The following is a 16,011-nucleotide window of genomic DNA, read 5'->3' as shown; positions in this document are numbered from 1 at the left end:
TTGCCTAGCATGAGATTTAACATACAGTAGGTTCTTGATAAGAATTGTAACTGAGTAGATGAAAAGTAACTTCTGAATTCCCATAGCTTTTTATTTGTACTTCTCTTTAAAGATTTAATCCTTTCTACTTGTGTTAGAGCTATTTGGAATAGAACTGGCACATTAAGTCCTCAAGTGTACAGGGCAGGATGTGCTCTTCCTCCCTTTCTTTCTTTCCTTCCTTCTTTCTTTTTTTTTTTTTTCAGTTGTCCATAGCACCAATCTGCAGTCTGCTGTGGTAGATGCCACCGAGGTTCCTCTTCAGGAATAAAGAATTTATTCCCCCAACTGCTGGAAGAGAGCCTGAAACTGTCAACTTTCTTTGGGAATTATCTCAGCTGAAAATAACTGCCTTGCTCAGGGCTGGACCTTTTCCCAACTGTAGCCCACAGCAAGTGACCAAAGTTGAAATATAAAAACTCAGCTTCCTCAGGCTGACTACGGATAATTCTGAATGGATTGACCTAGGTCTTTACTGGAACTAAAAAGCATCTCAACTTGTCTCCCAGCCCACAACTACTCCCTCAGCCTTCCATAACTGTTGCTCTCAGGAATACTTTCTAGTAAACACCCTTGGAAGTAATCTCCATTTTTTTAAAGATTTATTTATTTATTTATTATTTATGATAGACACAGAGAGAGAGAGAGAGAGAGAGAGAGAGAGAGGCAGAGACACAGGAAGAGGGAGAAGCAGGCTCCATGCTGGGAGCCCAACGTGGGACTCGATCCCGGGACTCCAGGATCATGCCCTGGGCCAAAGGCAGGCAGCAAACTGCTGAGCCACCCAGGGATCCCCTAATCTCCATTTTATAATCTGTTTCCCAGAGACATTGAACTGTAACATCTGCAAATATCTAATTCCCCCTTTTCCATAGTAAAGGACCCCTTATTTTAGCTGAATGAAGGCCACATGTCCTAGTATTCCCTGCAGTCTACTACAGCCATGTGACTAAATTTAGTGGGTTGTAATGAGAGATTGTGTCGATCTGCCAGAAAATGTTCTTAAAGAATTGCATTTGCATCTTTCTTTGCCCCTTCTTTCTTTTTGGATGAAGTATCTGGAGTTCTGACAATCACCTTGAATCAAGAGAATAGCTTGGAAACAAAATCCATGTGGGGAGAAGTATGAGCATGGAAGAGCCTGGGTCCTTGACATTGTGGTATATCTCTCTGATGCTGGACTGACCATGTCCAGACTTTTTGAATAGAGAGAAAAGTAAACTTCTATACAATTTAAGCCACAGTTAATGGGGATTTCCAGTGATTGGCATCCAACCTAAGTGCTAACTGAGTAAATTACACAGAGCTTCAAACATTGTTTTGAAATTTGAATCAATCAGTCAATAATTATAGGAAAGTGATCATTTTTAGGCAAATTAATATGATTGAGAGATAATGGGAGAACATATCAAATCTATCATAAGTTAACTTGGATATTTCAGTTTTTCCTAATTCTTGAGATCATACTACTTATTTACAAAATAATGAGACTAGTATAACCCATGTTTTCAACCTTGTGTCCCTAAACTTCAATGAAAACCTACACTATATTTTACATTTAAAGCATACCTGTGGGGGCACCTGAGTGGCTCAGTGGTAAAACGTCAGCTTCTGCTCAGATAGTGATCCCGGGGTTCTGGGATCGAGTTCCACATCAGGCTTCCCTCAGAGAGCCTGCTTCTCCCTCTGCCTATGTCTCTACTTCTCTCTCTCAGTCTAGTGTCTCTCATGTATAAATAAATAAAATATATTTTTTAAAAAAAGGCATACTTGTGAAGGTGGAAAAATGATTCCAGTTGTGGGAAGTTAATGTCATGGTACTCAATGTCAGTCAGAGATCAACCTCCATTATGAAAAGTTTACATGTGTGACTTTAATATGTTAGAATCTTCAAATCCCCTCTCCTTTGAACTTGAAGGACACCGGAAAGTTTACCATCAGTCAGCATATGATTTTTGGGAAAGGAGAGGAAAGTTAATTAAAGTTGTGTCCTTTGTTCAGTTAAGTTTCAATAATGTATACTTGAAGATAACACAAAATCATATTTTCCGGGTATTTGATAAATGGGGCCATCAGTATCAACTCATTTTCTACATTCTTTACACCAAGTGATCTGCTACTGAAGAATATTTAATAAAGGAAGGCCAAAACTCAACAAATACATGAAGCAAAGAGAGATGCTATCATTGATTTTGAACTAAAACAGGAGAGAAATTTTTATTTTTTATAAAAATGCATGAGTAAGCTTCAGAGAAATATATGAAGGGGAAATTGAAGCTTTGTAAAAATTCTGCTACGGATTCATATGACCTAAATCAAATGCTGTTTTGTAAATGTATTGCAATAATGTTGGAACTAAGGCTTAACATTCCTAATAGTAATATGCAAAATAAATCCTTATTTGAAAGGACACTGGGCCTCCACTTATCCCTGCTGGGACCATTTTTAAAAATTAATTAATTAATTAATTAATTAGAAGTATTAACCTGGAGGTCACTTCAAGACCTCTGCTTTATTTTTTTTTACATTGGTTTTAAGTTCGATTTGCCAACATATAGTATAACACCCAGTGCTCACCCCATCAAGTGTCCTCCTTAGTGCCCATCACCTAGTTACCCTACCCCCCCACCAACCTCCCCTTCCGCAACCCTTTGTTTCCCAGAGTTAGGAATCTCTCATAGTTTGTCTCCCTCTCTAATTTTTCCCACTCAGTTCCCCTCCTTTCCCTTAATGCCTTTCACTATTTCTTATATTCCACATATGAGTGAAAATATATGATGATTGTCCTTCTTTGATTGACTTATTTCACTCAGCATAATATTCTCCAGTTTATTTTCTATGCTGTTGTCACCTGGGCTGCTTTTCCTATTTTCTTTCCTGTAGTGATTTTGCATAAAGTTTGAATATATCTAAGCTATATGTATGTAAGCTAAGCCCTCTATGGTTTAAAAAAATAATAATAAAACAACAGATCTACAATTTAGGTAATAGTATAATGAATTAGTTGATTTAGTAATAGCAGCAATAAAATTAATACTAATGCATTAATTTTGAACATCTTCATTTAAAGTCACACACAGTATAGAATTTGTGCTTGTAATTATAATTAACTGCTTAATTCTCTAATTTAGTAGTCAAGAAGACAAAAATATTTTAGTAATAAGATGATTTAAGGTGAGACCACATAGACAGTAAAATTGTCATTACTCTTTAGGAAGTGCCATTGAGTTTGGGTATTGGTGCAAACAAGTCACAAAAAGACATTTTGAAAAATCAGAGAAATTTGGTAATGAACTATGTTAAATGAACAGGAATAATCTGATATACTTATCTGTGATAATGGTTTTGCAGTTACATGAGAATATGGTTCTATTTTTAGCAATGCAAATGAATGTGTAAGGGTGCAATGAGTAGATCTGGAATTGCCTTAAAATATTTCAGGAAAGGAGAAAAAGAATAAAATATCCATAATTTTATAAAAATCTTGATTCTCTGGTTTTGGTATGGGAGTTTATTTTATTATTTTCTCTTTTTCTAATACATTTTTACAAGGATAATTGAGTGTAAAAGCAATGAAAAATTGGTGGCTAGGAAATGCATTAAAAAAGAAATATGTTTAATAGTTTTTAAATGCCATCTATTTTGCTTATTTACGTTATGCTCTTGCAGAAAATGATTTGAACAGAAGAAGCCCTCCATAGGGATGAGTGTTGTGTGTCATTGTTTCAAGATCACTTGATTACCTTTTTAGAATGACATATATGGCCATATAGCTCTGGCCTAGCCACATCTGACCATGACTCTACTTCTTGCTCACTGTAAACTGCATGCTGGCCTCCCTGAATAGTTTTATGTCAAGGCCTTTATGTAAGCTGTTTCTTCCATCAGGAACACTCTTTTCCAGGGATCCTCATGCTTGCCCCCTCATTCTTTTAGGTCTTTCCTTAAATGTTGGCTCATTGAGGCTTTCCCTGATTATTTTATTTATTTACTTATGTTTTGAATTGAGGTATAATTGACAAAATTGTAAGATACTTAAAGTGCATAAGGTGATGATTTGATATGTGTATGTGTAAGGATTCCTTCCATCCAGTTAATTAACACATCCATCACTACACATAGTTATCTTTGTGTGTGTGAGAGAGAAAAGATTTAAGTTCTATTCTCTGAGAAAATTTCAACTATGCAATACAGTGTTATCAACTATAGTCACATTATGCATCAGATCTGATCATTTTCTTCGAAATGGGAACACCCACCTGCCTTGCCCCAATATTCTGTATCTGTTTCCCTGCTGTATTTTTCTTATTCAGCACTTATTATTTCATCATGTACTCGACAATAAACTCATAATTGTATGTGTTGCCCACCCCTTCTCCATAACACTGTAAATTCCGTGAAGGCAGAATTTTGTTCCTACTGCAGTCTCTATAATATTTCAAGTACTTGCTAAATAAACTTATAGGGCAGATTTTAAAAATAGAATGGTACAAATACAGCAATTGTTATACTTTCATTTGTGATTACCAGGCAAGGATTCTGAGACTGAGGGAGTATCGAAAGAAGAGCAGTGTGGTTCAACTCAAGTGTGGTTTGGCTCAAAGTCACCAGAAAGCACAGAAACCGTCTTCTTTTTTTTTTTTAAATATTTATTTATTTATGATAGACAGGAGAGAGAGAGGCAGAGACACAGGAGGAGGGAGAAGCAGGTTCCATGCAGGGAGCCCAATGTGGGACTCGATCCTGGGACTCCAGGATCATGCCCTTGGGCCTAAGGTGGGCGCTAAACCGCTGAGCCACCCAGGCGTCCCAGAAACCGTCTTCTTGTTCAAAAATATCTCATACAACATTCCACACCATAAGATTCCACTTGGGTCAAAAGTTGTGTTTTAAAATAACATCTTCAGAAAGTTAAATCTTTTATTTTTTCAGACTTTATGATGAATTTCTTAGAAAAGATTTCTGTGACAATCAAGAAATGACAAATATTTTCTTTTTTTAAAGATTTTATTTATTTATTCATGTGGGACACAGAGAGAGGCAGAGACATAGGCAGAGGGAGAAACAGGCTCCATGCAGGAAGCCCGATGTGGGACTCGATCCTGGGACTCCAGGATCACGCTCTGAGCCAACTGCTGAGCCACCCAGGCATCCCAGTGACAAATATTTTCATGTGAAAATGATAAATGATGAAGGCCTTTTTATATTTACAATGGAACATTATTCAGCCATCAGAAAGAATGAAATCTTGCCATTTGCAAGGACGTGGATAGAGCTAGAGAGTATAATGCTAAATGAAAGAAGACAGTCTGAGAAAGACAAATACTGTATGATTTCACTCACATGCAGAATATGAGAAACTTAACAAAAAGCAAAGGGGAGGAGAGAGAGAGAGAGAGAGAGAGAGAGATCAAGAAATAGATTCTTAACTATAGGGAACAAATTGGTGGTTACCAGAGGGGGTCAGTCATGGGATGGGTAAACTAAGTGATGGGGAAGGAGAAAGAGAATCTCCAGCAGACTCTTTGTTGAACAAGGAGCCTGACTTAGAGCTCAAATCCCAGGACCATGAGATCATGATCATGAATGTTTAACTGATTGAGCCTCCCAGGCACCCTTTGGCATAATTATTTTTATAATTATCCATGTATCAGTAGTTCATTCTTTTTTATTTCAGAGTACAGTTTTATTCTGTGCATGCACTCCAATTTGTTAATCTTTTTATCTATTGATATACATATGATTGTTTCAAGTTTTTTGGCTATTAGATAAAGCTGCTCTGAATATTCATATATAAGTCTTTGTATGGACATATGCTCTCATTTTTCTTGGGCAGATGTATATTTAACTTTTAAGAAACAAACTATTTTCTGAAATGGTTGCATCATTTTATAGTTTCATCAAAAATGTGTGAGAATTCCAGTTGTTTTACATTATTGACCATCCTTGATTTGGTCAGTCTTTTTAAATTGTAGACATTCTTAAATATCAAAAAATATACTAAAAGAGTTTAATACTTGTAGATTTCTTTCTTTAAAAGTTTTACATATATGTTTGTTTATGTTAGATTTTTAAATATGTTTGTCTGTTTCTGGTATCAGAGTTGTGGTGGCCTCACAGAATAGATAGAAAGCATCCACATCTCTTCAATGTTCTGAATAGGTCTGTGTAGTATAGATATTATTTTTTCCTTAAATGATTGATAGGATCCTCCAGTGAAGTCATCTGTGCCTGGGATTTCTTGTCAGAAGATTTTAAACTATAATTTCAGTTCAATTTCTTTAATTAATATAGAGCAATTCAGGTTATCTGCTGATGTGACTTTTTTCTTGAGTGAGACCTGGCAGTTGATGTCTTTCTAGGAATTCATTTATTTACTCTAGATTTTTGAAATTATTGGCCAGAAGTTGATCAGAATATTTTCTTATTATCCGTCTTATATCTGTAGGTTACGTAGTAATGTCATCTCTTTTATTCCTGAAATTTATTCCTCTATTTTCTACTTCATTGATTTCACTCTGATTTTATTATTTCCTTTCCTTTTGCTTATTCTTGGTTTTACTTGCACTTATTTTCCTGGTTTTATGTCTTTTCTAATATAGGCATTTATTTACTTATTTAAAGATTGTATTTATTTATTCATGAGAGACACAAAGAGAGAGGCAGAGACACAGGCAGAGGGAGAAGCAGGCTCCATGCAGGGAGCCCAATGTGGGACTCGATCCCAGAACCCCAGGATCATGCCCTGGGCTGAAGACAGACGCTCAACCGCTGAGCCACCCAGGAGCCCCTAATATAGGCATTTAGTGCTGGTATGTCCTTATTTTATCTGTACTCCCAAATTTTTATGTGCTGTGTTTTCATTTTCATTCTTAAAGATATTTTAAATATCCCATTTCTTTCTTCTTCAGCTCATGTGTTATTGAGAAATGTATTATTTAATTTCCCAGCATTTAGGGATTTTCTGGGGAAGCTTTCTGTCATTGATTTATAATTTAATTTCATTATGTTCAGAGAACATGCTTTGTATGAGTCTAATTATTTTAAAAACGTGTTGAGAATTGCTTTATGACTTAGGATATGGTCTATCTTGTTAGACTTTCAATATGCACTTGAAAATAGTGTATATGCAGCTGATTCGGGGGAGAGAGTTCTAAAAATATCAATTAGGTCAAGTTTACTGGTAATGTTATTTAAGTCCTTCATATCCTTAACTAAATTTCTGTCTAGTTATTTTATAATTGTTGAGGAAAGACTGTTGAAGTCTACAGCCGTAATTATGGATTTGTCTATTAGTCCTTGAAATTCTGAGATTCTAAGACCTGGGATCTTGCCCCCTGATGTACCTGTCTATATAAAATCCTTGGAGTGTTTCCTTGGTGGACCTCATCTAATCAGGTGAGCTTTAAAAGGGACAAGTGTAAAAAAAATAAAAGGGAGGGGCAAGTGTCCAAGTGAGAGGGATTTGAAGGATGAGAGGAATTCTGTGTGAGGGAGACTCCCTGTTCCTGGCATTGAAGATGGTGGGGTCCATGTGGCAAGGACTTCAGAGGGCCTCTAGGAGCTGAGAGAGGCCTCTCAATAACATCCAGTAAGGAAATGGAGACCTTAGTCCTGTGGCCACAAGAAAGTAAATTCTCCAAGAAGTATGTCAACTTGGAATAGGACACTGACCTCCAGATTAGAACATGGCCAGCTGACACCTTGATTTCAGCCATCTGAAACTGAGTAGAGAACACTGTGCCCAAACTTTGACCTATAGAACTGTGACCTAACATATAGGTGTTCTAAAGTCATTACATTTGAAGTAATTTGTTATGCAAAGCAGCAGAAAGCTGAAACAGTGCATAAGCATTTAAGATTTCTATGTCCTCATAATTAATTGGAAGCTTTATTATTATGAAACAAACTTCTTTGCCACTGGAATACTCTTTGATCTGAAATCTACTTTGTCTGATGTTAATAAAACCACTTTACCTTTCTTTGATAAATGTTAGCATAGAATATCTTTTACAATCCTTTACTTGTAACCTGCTTGTGTTTTATATTTAATCTGGATTTACCATAGACAGCATATAGTTACTGTTTAATCTGATGTCTGCCTTTTAATCGGGGTGTTTAGACTTATCACTATGTTTGATTATTATATAGTTGGATTTAAATTTATCATCTTGCTATTTGTCTTCTATTCATCCCACCTGTCCCTTGCCACCACATCCCCCACCCTTGCCTTTTTTCCTTTGCCCTGTCTTCTTTTGAATAGATTGAGTATGTTTTAAGATATACTTCATGATTCTTCTTTGTTGGCTTATTAGCAATAACTCTTTATAATATTATTTTGTTTTTTTTTTTTTAAGATTTATTTATTTATTCATTCAGAGAGAGAGCAAAGAGAGAGGCAGAGACACAGGCAGAGGGAGAAGGAGGCCCCATGCAGGAAGCCCGATGTGGAACTTGATCCCGGGTCTTCAGGAGCACACCCCGGGCTGCAGGCGGCGCTAAACCGCTGCGCCAGCGGGGCTGCCCATCATTTTGGTTTCTGTAGTGTTATTATCCATCTTTAAATCATCACTAAGTATAAGCTTACTTTTAGGGGATATTATACTACTTCCTGTAAACTAGAAAAACCTTACAAAAGTATTTTGCATTTTCTGCTCTTCCACAATTTGTGTTATTTTGCTATATATTTTTCTTCTGCATACGTTGTGAACCACACAATAGATCATCGTTAATTTTTTGAATTAATTCTCTCTTCGGGATCCCTGGGTGGCTCAGAGGTTGAGCGCCTCCCTTTATGCCCAGGGCGTGATCCCAGAGTGTCAGGATCGAGTCCCACGTCGGGCTCCCTGCATGGAACCTGCTTCTCCCTCTGCCTGTGTCTCTTCCTCTCTCTCTCTCTCTCTGTGTCTCTCATGAATAAATAAATAAAATCTTTTAAAAAAAATCTCTCTTCAAGAGATTTAAATAATAAGACAAAGAACCTTTATATTATATTTATTCATGTAGTTACCATTTCTCGTGCTCTGCATTCCTTTGTATAGGAATGCGATTTCACCTGGTATCATTTTCCTTCTGCTTGAAAAGCTTCCTTTAACATTTCCTATCGTGCAGGTCTGCTGCTGATGACTTCTTTCAGTTTTCATGTCTAACAAAGCCTCATTTTACTATTACTATTATTGTTATTTTATTTTTATTTTGCAATTACTGATTCATTCACTATTACTTTTGAACAATATTTTGGCTGAGTGAAGAATTCTAAGTAGTAGTCTTTTTCACCAGTGCTCTAAAGATGTTACTCCAAAGTCTAGTTTGCATTGTTTCTGACAAAAAAGAAGAAGAAGAAGAAGAAGAAGAAGAAGAAGAAGAAGAAGAAGAAGAAGAAGAAAGCAAGCAAGAAAAAACAAGTACTGACATCCTTATCTTTGTTCTTTGTTCCCCTCTACACAATGTGTCTTTTTTCTCTGGCTGCTTTTGAGAGTTTTTCCTAGGCAATTTCTTTTTTTTTAAAGATTTTATTTATTTATTCAAGAGAGACACAGAGAGGCAGAGACAGAGGCAGAGGGAAAAGCAGGCTCCACGCAGGGAGCCCAATGTGGGACTCAATCCCAGACTCCAGAATCATGCCCTGGGTGTGAAGGGAGACGCTCACTGCTGAGCTACCCAGGGATACCCTCTTCTTCCATTTTTGAGAGTTCCATATATATTTGGCTACTTGAAGTTATCTCACAGTTCACTAGTGATGTGTTATTTCTTTTTCAGTTGTTTTTCATTCTAGGTCTCATCATGGGCAATTTCTAGTACTAGATCTTCAAGGTGACTAATCTTCTTTTGCAATGTTTTATCTGCATTAATAATCCCATCCAGTGTATTTTCCATCCTAGACATTGTTTGAGTGTTTTTTATATCTTCTCTGTTCACACTTACTATGTTTAACCTTATTTCTACTTTATTGACTGAATAGAATACAGCTAAAAGTGTTCAATATCCTTATCTACTAAATCTATCTTCTGTGTCATTTCAGGGTCATTTTTAGTTGATTTGTTTTTCTTCTCATTATGAGTTGTATTTTCCTTTATCTTTGCATGTCTTATAAATTTCAATAGTATGCCAGACATTGCAAATTTTTCCTGTTGAGTGTTAGATATATTTGTATTCCTTTAAATATTAAGTGTTGTTCTAGTATATGGTTAAATTACTCAGAAATAGCGTGCTCATTTTAATTCTCACTTTTAATTTTTGTCAGGTAGAACCAGAGAAGCATTTAATTAAGGGCTAGTTTCTCTTGACTACTGAGGCAAGATAATTCCTGGTATTCCAATGCCTTGTGAAATATGTGGTGTTCTACTCTGGGTATGAGGAACAGACACTATTCCTGGTCCTATGTGATCTCAGGAGTTTGTCCCCTTCATACTTTCTCCATGGTCCTTTCCCATATATTTCCTCATATGTTTATATTCAGCAGTATCCAACTAAATACTATAAAGTGGCCCTCTGCAGAACTCTGCAGTTTTCTCTCTGGATAGCCCTCTTCCCTCCAGTATGCTGTCCTGTAAGCTATAGGCACCTTTGGTTTTCCAATTCCCAATTCTATCCACCAACTTGAAGAGAATGCAGTGCTCTGTTTAGGATCCTCCTGCTGTGCCATGGCCTGGGCACTTTATCCAGGCAGTAATCTAGGATATCCACAAGGTTCACCTTGGTAATTGCTCTTGTGTCAGCAATCACTGTTCCCTGATATCCAATGCCTAAAAAGCCATTATTTTATATATCCTTCCTGATTTTTTGTAGCTATATCAAGCAAGAGGATAGAGTCACTCCCTATTAACTCCAACTTGGGTAGAAGCAGAAGTTTCCTAATTCAATTTCTTTTGGGGTTTTTATCTGCTGGAGAGATAGGGATGGAAGATTTTTTTAAACATTTGGATTCATGTACTGGTCTGATATGTTATACTTAAAATACTCTAAAATAAATTTATTCCTAGAATGAGGTTATTACTAATGAATCTCATTTAGAATTAAACATAAGAGAAGAATATAATCTTCATGAACTCTTTCCTTATGTAAGCTATAGTAGTGTCTAGCACATTCTGGAAAAAATTAGGAATCCTCTATTTTTACCATTCTAGAGTATTCTTAGAGTAATTATTAAAGAGAATCCAATTCTAAAAAGTAGTTTTACAGTTCTACTTGTAAATTTAATAACATTAGAAAAGACCCTGACACGAACTAAATTGAAGTGACTTAGCATGTAAATGTTAAACTACCTCTGTGAACAACATAAAGTCATTTGAAATGTAGCCCAGATGAATGATCCTTTTGTAATATCACAAATCTAAATTGCTCAGAACTTCCCTGGATTTTCTTTTATCTGTTCATATGTTAACAAATTCATTATATAAAATATCTTTTTGACTAAATGGGGAGACAAATATGACAAAGATTAAGCAGTAGATAATTTCCATATGAAGACTATTAGCTAGTTATGAAAGGAAAATGGAACAGAGAATTTAATACATTTCTTTGGGATTTTGCTTCTATTTATCCAAAATATAGATCCTATGCTGGAATTATTTTATTTTTTAACAAACTTAGGATTTTTAGTAACAAATAATCACAGTTGATGTATGATTTGAATTATTTTCTTCATGAATAACAATATTTAATTAGTTGATTTGCTATTATCAATACTTAAAATCATCTGGCAAAGTAAAAACAAAGGCCATAGCAATTAAAGATAATAAAATAAAAATATTTTTGTATCATTCAAATAACTAAAAATATATTTATATATTTCTTATAGAAATGATTTTATATAAAAGCTCCAAATACTTTTAGTGAATCAGTGAAGGTAATCTTAGTTTTGTGTGCATCCATAAGATTAATTACATAAAGTATTTGAAGATTTATTTTTTTAAGGTTTTTATTTCAATTCCAGTTAGTTAACACAGTGTTTTATTAGTTTCAGGAATACCATATAGTAATTCACTACCTCTGTACATCACCTAGTGCTCATCACCTATTTAGCCCATCTCCCCATTCCCTCTCCCCTCTGATTACCATTTATTCTCTGTACTTAGAGTCTGTTTCGTGATATGTCTCTCTCTCTCCTTTTCTTTATTTTTTTCCCTTTGCTTTTCTGTTTTTGTTTCTTGAATTCCATATATGAGTGAAACCATATGGTATTTGTCTGTCTGACTGACTTATATCACTTAGCATTATATTTTCTAACTCCATTCATGTCACTGCAAATGGCAAGATTTCAGTTTGTTGTTTTTGCTTTTTTAAAATGTATTTGACAGAGAGAGAGAGAGAGAGAAGGGGCACAAGCAATGGAAGTACCAGGCAGAGGGAGAAGTAGGCTCCCCACTGAACAGAGAGCCAGGTGTGGGGCCCCATCCTAGGACACTGGGATTATGACTTGAGTGAGCCGCCCAGGCACCCCTCATTGCTAACTTTTAAGTAGATAGTTATGTAATATTTATATTTATAAAAATTTCAAAGCTATAACACATTATACAATATAAAAGAAATGATATAAGCTCTTAAATACAAATTTAGAAATACAGTATGAATAAAACGCCACATATTTCTCTCTTTTTAACATATTGATAGCATAGGATAAATCAGTCTTATACTATTTTTTCTTGGAAACTAACAAAGAAATTTTAGCTTTAAAGTACATGCAACTTTGTTTCTAAACAGCAGATGGCAGTATCAAATTCTAGATTCACTTTACAATATTTTTTTTTTCTATTTTTTTTCTTAAACTTTTTTTTTTTTTTTAACTCATAATGCAATGCTTGGCTTAACCTCAGAAACACAATTAGGTTTAATTCAACAAATATAGTTTTACTGACATTAATTCCTGAGGAAAAACGTTTGCAGAACTGCTTTTTCAGAATTAATATCTGATAGTAGTTGAAAGCCAATTGGTTAAATTTTGGAGGCATTAACATCAAAACAAAGGAAATAAAACTCTTAATTCAATTGATTACGCTAATAACCCTGGAACACTCCACTTTAAAACTAGGATAATCTGGGGGCACCTGAGTGGCTCAGTTGGTTGGTTAAGTGATGGACCCTTGATTTCAACTTGGGTCATGATCTCAAGGTCATGGGCTTAAGCCTGAGTTGGGCTCATGTAGGGATGGAACCTGCTTAAGATTCTCTCCCTCTCTTCCTGCCCCCCTCTTTCTCTTAAAAAACAAAGCAAGGGCAGCCCGGGTGGCTCAGCGGTTTAGCACCACCTTCAGCCCAGGGTGTGATCCTGGGGTCCTGGGATCGAGTCCCACGTCGGACTGCCTGCGTGGAGCCTGCTTCTCCCTCTGCCTGTGTCTCTGCCTCTCTCTCTGTGTGTGTCTCAGGAATAAATAAATAAAATCTAAAAAAAAAAAAAGAATCAACAAAAAATAAACAAAAAAATCCCCTAGAATAATCTCCTCTGAGCAGAGATTATGATGGTTTGTGAGGGAAAAGCCTGCGTTGAAGTACACTAGAACATGGTAGCCATCAGGAAGCCCAAGCAAGGCCTGATGGTCACATGGATTCTAAAGGTAAAATAAACACTAAAAATTAAAATAAAATAAACCAATAAAATTTGCCAAACTGTTATTTTCTTTCCCTCAAGAAGTGTAGTCTAGGGAAGAACATATGGGGAAAGAGCTGAGAAGAAGGAAGAAAGATGGGAAAAAAAATAGGTTCATTCTCACAGAAGAGAGATATTCCAGTCTGGTATAGGAAGAACAGATTTATTTATTGTGAAACTATGCTGTAAACACAAGTTCTTTGGTTGAAGAGTTTAGTTAGCAACTTTATCCTGATGATTCTCTTATTCTTATTCTGGTCCATCCTGGCTCTGCCAAGTAGGGCCAGAGGTAGGGTTGCCAACTTCAAGTGCTCATCTGTTTATGTGTTGTATTTTGTCCCACTTTCAGCAATGCCAGTGATATATCATTCTGTTGTGCCAAGTGTTTTTCTTAGAACAACATTTTGGAAATTGAGCCTAAAATATTCTCTTGATCTATCATTATCCCATTTCTCTTGTTTATATCTTTTTTTTAAGTACTTTTTCTGTTTGTCACTCAAAAATGAATTATATATCTTTTTCTCCTTACTTAGCAAAATATTAAAGATTTAGTTTTTTCCATGTTTTCTACCTCATTCTTTTTTTTTTTTTAAGATTTGACTTATTTATTCATGAAAGACACACAGAGAGAGGCAGACAGTAGGCTGAGGGAGAAGCAGGTTCCCTGCAAGGAGCCTGATGTGGGACTCGGTCCCTGGACCCCAGGGATTATGTCCTGAGTGGGAGGCAGGAGCTCAACCGCTAAGCCACCCAGGGGTCCCTCCTACCTCATTCTTTTCAACTTCTTGATTATGCTTCATAAAATGGATTTTGAATGTAACTGTTTTAATCCCATTTAATAATATACTTTTTTTTCTGTTACAGAATATCCCTCATGTGTAACTCAGAAGATACCCACACTGTGGTTTACACTTTCACTATTGCCACTTCTCTACTAAGTTTGTATAAATGGCTTGTTCATTTATTTTGACTCTACCATAAACAATGTGCATTTGTTTTGCTGATTTAGTAACATCAAGAATAAGATTTATTTATTTTTTTTAATTAATTAATTTATTTTTTAATTTTTACTTATTTATGATAGTCACAGAGAGAGAGAGAAGCAGAGACACAGGCAGAGGGAGAAGCAGGCTCCATGCACCGGGAGCCCGACGTGGGATTCGATCCTGGGTCTCCAGGATCGCGCCCTGGGCCAAAGGCAGGTGCCAAACTGCTGCGCCACCCAGGGATCCCAAGAATAAGATTTAATTGTCTTTATCTATTTTCCCGGGATTTAAAAACAAAAGGCCTTAAGTAAATCAGTTTCCATTCCTGGTTGTGCAGAACTCCGGAGTGTTACTATCTTGGGAGGTCATGATGCTTTAAAAAACAAACCTACGAATAAACCAAGATAAAACTCAGTGGTGTCTGGAGTTCAGGAAGGGTAGGACTGGCATCACTGATAGAGCTGTTGGGGTCCTATTCACAGTCTGGCTTCCACCTAGAGAATAAGAGTAAGAGCGGGAGGAGCAAACAAGTGCTTGCAGGTGACACATAAATGCGTACATGAATGAAGGAAGATTCATTTTTCATGAAAAAGACATAGTGCTGTCTTTCCTATTGCCACTATTCATAGACATGTCGTATGTTATGATTAGTTTCAATTGCAAAAAAGGAGAAAAATGAAAAATAGCAATCACTTAAATAACAATTTCTCTCTTTTGGAGAAATTCAAAGTTGTCAGGAGCTGGGATGATAACCACGTTCTGGAAGGTTTCAAAGATCAAAACTACATCTCATCTACTACTCCGCCATCCTCAGTATGTGTCCCATGTCCTTAAGGTCCAAAATGGCAATAACACCTTTCCCCATCATATCTCTATTTCAGGAAGTAGAACAAAGTATTATATGGAGAAGAAATGAAGACAAAAAGCTGTGCAGCAGATGTCTTTACAGGAGGGTGACACTTATGTTAACATTTAATTGGCCAAAACTTAATCTCATATCCCACCAAACTGTAAGAGATTATAGAAAATGTGCCTTTCTCCATTCTACCTGGATGTTATCCCTGAACATTTCTCAACACAGAGATCTATGTAACCCACATTAAAAAGTTAGTGTAGATAGAAACCTAGTCCTTTAACTGAGTAGAAAAGTACAAATGCTGTATTAATCGTCTTTCTCAGTTTTGATTGTGACAATCCAAATGAATTTGATTGAAACTAAAATAAAGGAAATGCATTTTACTCTGTTGTTATGGTAACTAGAATGGTTGAAATGCACTCATTATTTTCACGGCATAAATGATACATTTCTAACCATGTATTTTAAATAAAATTGCTGCAGGATTTGCCTAAAAGCCAGAGTATAAAGGAATATTTGTTTCTTAGTTGGCAAAAATCAGTTTT

The sequence above is a fragment of the Canis lupus genome, chromosome 32 (assembly GCF_003254725.2).
Source record: "Canis lupus dingo isolate Sandy chromosome 32, ASM325472v2, whole genome shotgun sequence".
NCBI classification, from domain to species: domain Eukaryota; kingdom Metazoa; phylum Chordata; class Mammalia; order Carnivora; family Canidae; genus Canis; species Canis lupus.
The sequence above is the reverse complement of the archived record's forward strand: the minus strand, read 5'-3'. Positions refer to the sequence as shown.